Source organism: Podarcis vaucheri (genome assembly GCF_965113315.1).
Source record: "Podarcis vaucheri genome assembly, chromosome: 7".
Taxonomy (NCBI): domain Eukaryota; kingdom Metazoa; phylum Chordata; class Lepidosauria; order Squamata; family Lacertidae; genus Podarcis; species Podarcis vaucheri.
In genome coordinates this window covers 91,830,667-91,838,461 of record NC_138765.1, presented here as the reverse complement: position 1 = coordinate 91,838,461, position 7,795 = coordinate 91,830,667, and the positions used below count along the sequence as shown (strand labels likewise).

The 7,795-nt window shown below is 45.0% G+C and overlaps 1 long non-coding RNA gene across 1 annotated transcript; it reads left to right on the top strand.

Moving 5' to 3' along the window:
* The first annotated feature begins 1,338 nt into the window (after positions 1–1,338).
* Positions 1,339–6,186, top strand: LOC309536596. Its single transcript, XR_014221660.1, has 3 exons — positions 1,339–1,476; positions 5,216–5,449; positions 6,112–6,186. It is a non-coding gene; the product is annotated as an uncharacterized lncRNA (long non-coding RNA).
* The last annotated feature ends 1,609 nt before the right edge of the window (positions 6,187–7,795 follow it).

The following is a 7,795-nucleotide window of genomic DNA, read 5'->3' as shown; positions in this document are numbered from 1 at the left end:
CAACCACAGCCAGCACAATGGGGGGGGGGGGAGAGAAGAACCTCTGCCGCCGCTGCCCAGCCTTTTCCCCTCCATTCTGAATGTTCATAGGCTTTCTTCTTCCTCTTCTGTCTGTCTTCTTCAGAGCAGAAAAAGAATACACAGCAGAGGTGTGGGTGTGGGACACCTACACATGTAAACATGGATGATTTATCTTTATTACTCTGCACTTGTTGGTTTGAACTGGTTTGGATTTAAACACTTGTTGAACTCATTAGCAAAAACAGAGCTAAGGTGTTTTTTTTAATAGCTTTAGTTGAGCTAAGTTCATTTTAATTAACTGAGAGAAGAGATAAGGCCAATCATTTCGTGCAGCTAACAAATACATTGGCTAGATGCCTCAATGATGAAATTAAAAATGTTGGAGTGAATAAAGCAGCCTTATCTGACAAGTTGACAATAAGGGAAAGCTGCATTTAAGAATTTATAATAAAGAGCCAGTGTGCTGTATTGGTTAGCGTGTAGGGCTAGGGCCTGGGGGACCAAGATTCAAATCCTCGGTAAGCCATGGTGCAGCTCACTGGGTGACTTTGGGCCAGTCACTGTTGTGAGGATTAAAGGAGAAGGGGGTGAAACATGTATAAGCCACCTTGAGCCCCTTGGAGAAAAACATGGAATGTAAATGCAATAAATGAACATATATAAACAATATAGCTGGTCGCTAGGGATGGAAGGGTCAAGTTTGGTTCTGTCAGAGTCTAATTTTTCCATTCTTAAATTTGGTTCTCCATATTTCTGCAATTTCAGAGTTATTCCTCCCCCCCCCAGAAAAATAGCCCCCTGAAACTTCATCAGCATTTCAGTGCAAATTTGTCCTAAACAGCACATGTTTGGATGCAGCTTTGCATACAAACTAATGCACATTTTTTTTTTAAAAAAAACAATTCCTCCTAATACATTCACATTTGGTTTGTTCTGACAAATATATTTGTATGCAGACTTTCCCCTAATTTGTGTGTTTTCATAAATGTTTTTTTGCTGGAGAACTGCATTGCAAAATGTGGAAAAGTGCAAATTCCAAAAGTTAGCTGTGTTTTGGTCCTCTTTTTTAAAGTGTGGATTTAAACATTAAGTGCTGCAACTTTCTCCTCCATCTCTAGCTGGTCCCCCCTCCCTGAAATGTGGCAAGGTGGGTTTTACCTGCAGCTGGTGACTCTCTTGCCATGACCAGGCTGCTCCTGATGCTCATCAGCTCTGCTTTGTCATATCCAGGGAGTGAGGATGGCGAAGCAAGAAACCCAGCAGCTGCCTCAGCTTGCCCCGGCACCTTCCGCTGTGATCCTGGGTGAGATGATGAATGAACACTTTGGACCCATGCCTGTCAAGGCCCCCATCACCCGAATGAAGAAGAAGTCCTCTGGTGTCTACCTTCCCACAGTGAACCAGGATCAGGTCCTGGGAAGGAGGCAAGCAGCGAACGCTAAAGAGAGAGAGAGGGTAAGCAGACACAGAGACTGAGGTTTGAGAGTGAGCCCTGTTGAACACACAATAGAATTTAATTCCAAGGAGATGTCCACTGTATGAAGCCACAAGAGTTTCTGACCTCCTAGTTACAGAATAATAGGATAGTAGAGTTGTGCCATCTAGTCCAGGCTCCTGCAATGCAAGAATCCTGCCCAAAGCTGTCCCCAGGTGGGCTCAAACCACCAACCTTCTGGTTAACCCATTGCACCACCTGCAGGAATCTCACCTAAAGCATCCATGACAGGTGGCCATCCAACCTCTGCTTAAAAACCACCAATGAAGGAGAGTCCACCGACCTTCCAAGGAGGTCCATTCCACTGTCAAAGAGCCTCTTCCTCTCAGAAAGTTCTTCCCAACGTTTTTCCGGAATCTCCTTCCTTGCCATTTGAATTCATTGGTTCAGTCCTACTCTCTGGAGGAGGAAACAAGCTTGCCCCTCAGATATTTGAAGATGGCTCTCATAAATGAAAACATCTGCCAGTTTTACAGGGGCTGGATGAACTGGTGGAAGGAGGAGCCTGGGGAAGTGGGTGGGGGTTGACTCTGAAGGGAAACACCTGCCAGCTGACAGCCTTCCCCATTCTGGCCTTCCAGTCGTCTTGGACTACAGCTTCTATCAGCACCAGCCAGCCTGGTCATACGAAGCTGCGGCTGATGGAAACATGTCAGTTCTGGCTGGGGCTCATGGGAGTTGTATTCCCAGACACCAGGAAAGCAGCCAGTTGGGAAAAGGCTGTTCCAGAACATTATGCTAAGTAAATCCGGGTCATGACGAGCATAAGGAAATCTGCTAATGATTGCAAAATACTTCCTGCTCTCTGGTCTTTTCTTTAGTTTTGTTCAAGCAATTGGTGGGGTAACAATGTGAAACACACTTTATCCTCCGAGGTGGTCAAAGGCTGAGTCAGAGTTGGATGTGAATGTGCTGGTATAAGCAAATGCCAACGTTGACAAGTAAATGAGTGCGAAAACAGGTCATTTACTGATGGGCTTTTGGAGATGTGCAGGTGAATTTCAGGAATTACTGGATCCTGGGGACAGATTTTCAATATTTACTCTGAGTACATGGTAAAAGCCATTCTTCGGTGTTAAATTGTGGAAATGAGGATGCCATTGGGCTCAAAATGTGCCAGGAAATGGGGGAAGTGCCCAAATTTTCTGACTTTCCCCACTAGCCTCCCCAAAGATTAAGAACTACCGGTAAATGCCAACATTTGCCGTACCCCAGATAGATGGTCATTGAAGCCTTGCAAGCTGTATGGAGTGGTCATTGCATTTTACAAGTTGATTCCTTGGGGCTTGGTAGAGAAAGAGATGTTCTTTTTTTCTACCCAGATGGCCATTCCTCAGTTGCCACTAGCCAACGCTTCCTGGAATATTTTGTCTTCTGGGGGAAGTACTGTTTCCTCCTGCCAATTCCTCCAGGAAAGCTGTCAGGACACAGCAATAAAAAAGCTTTTATGCTGTTAGAGAGCATTCTTATCAGGAAATCAGCCATTGCTAACTGTTTACTCTAGATAGCTTGGGTAAACTTTGAGGAGGTTAGTTCGGCAACCTGGTTGCATCAGACTTTGGCAGAAGGCAAATGGCAATAGTTAGTTGAAGGGAGGCTGGAAGAGGCTCATAATGTCATACTCATTCCACTTCTGTCTCTGGCAGGTATTTGTGTTGTGTCAAAAATTAAAGACAAAAACAAAGGCAAAATCTATTTAATTAAAGACAAAAATGGGGGGGGAGGTGCGCGTGCATGCGTGCAAAAAGTTGTTTTAAACTGTGTTTTAATTGTTGTAACTGTTCTGGGGCCTTAGAGTGAATAGCAGGTAATTAGAATAATAGAACTGTAGAGTTGGAGGGGATTCCAAGGGTCATCTATTCCAACCCCCTGCAATGCAGGAATCACAGCTAAATAATCCTAGACAGGTGGCCATCCGACCTCTATTTAAAAACATCAAATGGAGGCACCACCTTCCACTCTCGAACAGCTCTTACCATCAGAAAGTTATTCCTAATAATAACCATAGTACAGTAATGTGAAGTGAAACCTCTCCCAAACCACTTTCCTCTCCCTTAAAAACTCTGCTGTCTTAAGTGTTGTTTGACATCCCCAAAGCTGCAGCCATTACAACAACAGCAACAGGATTATTAAGCATATGGGAAAACTGGAGTTTGAATCTCTGTCCCTCTGCCCTCAGGCCAAATCTTGAAAGTAAACAGGGGTGTCTATTGTGGGCCTCCAGATGCTTCTGAGGCTCCATCTCTCATCACCCCTGACGGTTGGCCAAGTTGGGTTGGTGCTGATGGAAGTCAGTCCAGCATCTGGAGAGCCACAGGTTAGCCACCCCAATATCATCTCCAATTAGCAGGCAGCCAAAGTGAAGAAAATGAGTCATAATTTGGTTTCATGAACAGGTTAGTGAAAATGCACATCTGGAAGGACAGGTGATGGGAGGGAGGAGGATGAGTGCAAAGGAAGGAAAAGTTTCTCCGGCTTGAAGGGCTCAGGAGACACTAATCTCTCGGCTTTAATTGCTTGCTTTAAAAAAACAACAACCCCACACACAGATAAAGAACTTGAACAGTTGCTTTTCCAAGCTCAAAGCTATCGTGCCACTGATTCCGAAGGACCGGAAGCCCAGCAAAGTTGACATGCTTAAAGCCACTGCTGAATACATTCGCCTGTTGCGCTCAGTTTTGGAAGAAACTGGAGGGTGTGAGGTAGGAGCAAAACTAACTTTGCAACCCCCCCACCCCTGCCGAACTTCCTGTGATCCTCATTTGAGGCCCTTCTTTGAGGGTCTGGAGGGTGGCAACACGAGAACAAGCCTTTTCTGCGGTGACTCCCCATTTGTGGAACGCTCTCCCCAGGGAGACTCCCCTGGCGCCATCATTTTATATCTTTAGGTGCCAAGCGAAAACTTTTCTCTGTAACCCAGGCCTTTGGCCTTTAACTATCTGTGGCCTTTTAGAAATGGGTGAGGTGTTTTAAAAACGTTTCTTTCCCCCCTTGGTTTTAATGTATCTGTGTGGGGTGGGTAGGTTTCCTTGGGCCAGGTAAAGCAACAAAGAACCCTGCCACACGGTGCAGTCTGCTGAAGAACCTCCTGAGTTTGTTGCAAAACCCTGTGCTGTGCGGGTTCCAGGGCATCCCCTGGATTGCACCTGTGGAGCTTGGACCCTGCTCACTGGGACACCTGTGACACTTGAACTGCAGCTGCTTCCAAGCAGGTCACTGCAACACTGTCCTTCCCTGGAAAGCTACAAGCAGAATTGCAACTGACTTTCCCCAATGTGGGGTGATTGATTTGGGCTGGTGGAGGGTATACATCACACTACCTTTTGCCTAAATAAGTGGGTAGGGAAGGTATCTCCCCCCCCATCATTAATTTTTCCTTGAAATAAATAATTGAATTTGCACTAAAGCACTTATGAGGCAATAGCAAACTTTAGCCATACCTGGAATTGTACAGCGAATACATTACATTCACTGTGTTTATTATTCATCTATTTAATACTTTAATATCCCACCTGAGTTCAAAGTGACAGAGATGGTTCTCCCCCTCCTCACTTAATCCCTACAAAAAGCCAGTTAATGCTCTGCCCATGAAATCATGCCGGCTCTTTCCCAAGCACCCCTTTCTTTGCAATTTTTCGTATGTATGTGGTCATCCAAGCTGTCTCACTACTGATCTGTTTTCCTTTCTGCTTCCACAAGCTGAAAGATCCAGCAGCTCATAGTCCTTCTGGGCCCTCTTCAGTGCCAGCACCGCTAGAAAAGTGCTCGCCAGCCAGTCCCAGGCCCCAGAGACCCAACAACTGCATCAAGATGGAAAATGGGATGGAAGTGGTGTGGGCAAACCCAGTGGTGCAGAGCCCCATGTGGGCCTGGGAGGAAACACTGATTCCTACCTATGTGGGGATTTTGGAACTGCACACAACCGGATAGCAGGTTAGGTTTTCTCCAGGGCTCGATTTTACCTTTTACCTTTTCAGTGGTTCCCGAAGTTCGCGATGCCGCCCTCTGTGGGGCTGTGGGATTCGGGGGGGCACTAAGAGGCAAGGGGGCAGCAGGGGGCGCTGGAGATGTAAATAACTTTGAAAGGCTAGTATTGCTGGATCAAATGCACAAATTTTGTGGAACTGGCTAAGCTAAACGGTTTTAATTGGATTTTGAATAAATGTGCAATTAATTGTTACTGTTATTGTGTTCAGCACGTGCTAAAAACATTCTTGTTTAGGCAAGATGCTACCCAGATGCTTATAAATGCCAATGTGAATTTTAATCTGTTTTCGTATTTTAAATTTTTGTATGCTTTAAAGTATTGTAAATTTTTGGTTTTATCATTTTTTCCTTTTTATAAACTGCTTTGAGGTTTGTTTGTTTGTTTGTTTGTTTGTTTGTTTGTTTGTTTGTTTTTACAAGCAAGTGGTGTATAAGTTTCATGAAATAAAACAAATAAGATAAATAGTAGCTCATGCACTTACCCGGGTAATACTATGCCCCCCCCCCGAGGCAGTAGTGCCCAATTTGGAAACAACTGGTTTAAGATTATACATTTTATGATGCTATTTTATTGCTATCCTTTACCTCCTGTTTTCATTTCATTCCAGTTTAATCCTTATCCTATTCTGCATGCTGCCTTCAAGATGCAGGATGGAAAATCAAGAGCATAGGACTGGAATCAATCAGCAAAGACGCAGATGCACTTCCACACCTGCGGACAATTTGTCTTTCAGAGCCTCCTTTGGTGCAGAGGGAGGAACAGCTCTTCAAGACACAGCACTTACAGAAAGGAACCCAAACTGGGGGTTCTTGTTTGATGAGTTTTCATTTGTTCTGTTTAAAATTAAATTAAATCTGCCACAGTTATGACTCATGCTTTGCATCTTTGCAGTCTAGTCTTTGGACCAAAATTCGTTGTGGGGAGCAAAGAGCTTAGAATCATAGAATTGGAAGAGACCACAAGGGCCATCGAGTCCAACCCCCTGCCAAGCAGGAAACACCATCAGAGCACTCCTGACATATGGTTGTCAAGCCTCTGCTTAAAGACCTCCAAAGTAGGAGACTCCACCACACTCCTTGGCAGCAAATTCCACTGTCAAACAGCTCTTACTGCCAGGAAGTTCTTCCTAATGTTTAGGTGGAATCTTCTTTCTTGTAGTTTGGATCCATTGCTCCGTGTCCGCTTCTCTGGAGCAGCAGAAAACAACCTTTCTCCCTCCTCTATGTGACATCCTTTTATATATTTGAACATGGCTATCATATCACCCCTTAACCTCCTCTTCTCCAGGCTAAACATGCCCAGCTCCCTTAGCCGTTCCTCATAAGGCATCGTTTCTAGGCCTTCACAGGGTAACTGAAAGCTTCCCCTAAATATGGGAGGGTGTTCTCGGGAAGGTTCAGTGCAACAGAGAAGCCAAAGCAGGGAGTTTTGTTTGTTTTTTGTTCCATGGACCTGGTCCTTATTAGGACCAGCCTGGTGAACTATTTGACAGCGGAACACACTACCTCAGAAGGCAGTGGAGGTTTCTGAACCTCACTGGAAGTTTTTAAGCAGATGTTGGATGACTGTTGTCTTCAGCTGAGATTCCTGTGTTGCAGGAGGTTCAACTAGATGACCCTTTGGGCCCCTTCCACTTGGGTCTACAATTCTATGATTCTAAGGTATGTACATATGGCAATTTAAAGTGGATCCAATGAACCCCAGCCGGGGGAGGGGGGTGCTTGTATCATCCTCATCTAAATGGCAGCCCATACTTTCTTCCCCATTTAGTTTACCTTTTCCCGTTCTGCAGATAATGTGATAAGGGAAAATCGTGTTCCATGGGCAAGTGGGTTGGGTGGCCAGGGTTTTTTTTGGGGGGGGGCCTTTATGCGTGTTGGGAAGTTTTGCTATGCGCCGTCTAGCTCCATGCCCTCTTCCATTTTCGCATCACCTGAGCACAACCAAACCATTTTGTTTCCATCAGCCCCCAAAGAAAGGATGCACCATGCTTATTCCTGGCATGTGCAGAGAAAGGCACATTAGCTGTAATTTATTTTTACTCTTAAAACAGCTGTTTTGTACAGAACTGCTCTTCAGCAAAACTGCAGTGGTCAAAAAGAAAAATGGCCTTTGCAGGAAAAGTGGGGAAAGAAAAACAGTCTCCATGTTTTGTGTCCCTGGGCTGCGTATGCTTAGAATCATGGAATTGTAGAGTTGGAAGAGACCCAAGGGGCCATTCGTCCAACCCCTTATGAGTGTGTGTGAAACATACTGCTTATGCCCATCTCCGCAGCAGCTGTTTGCACCAA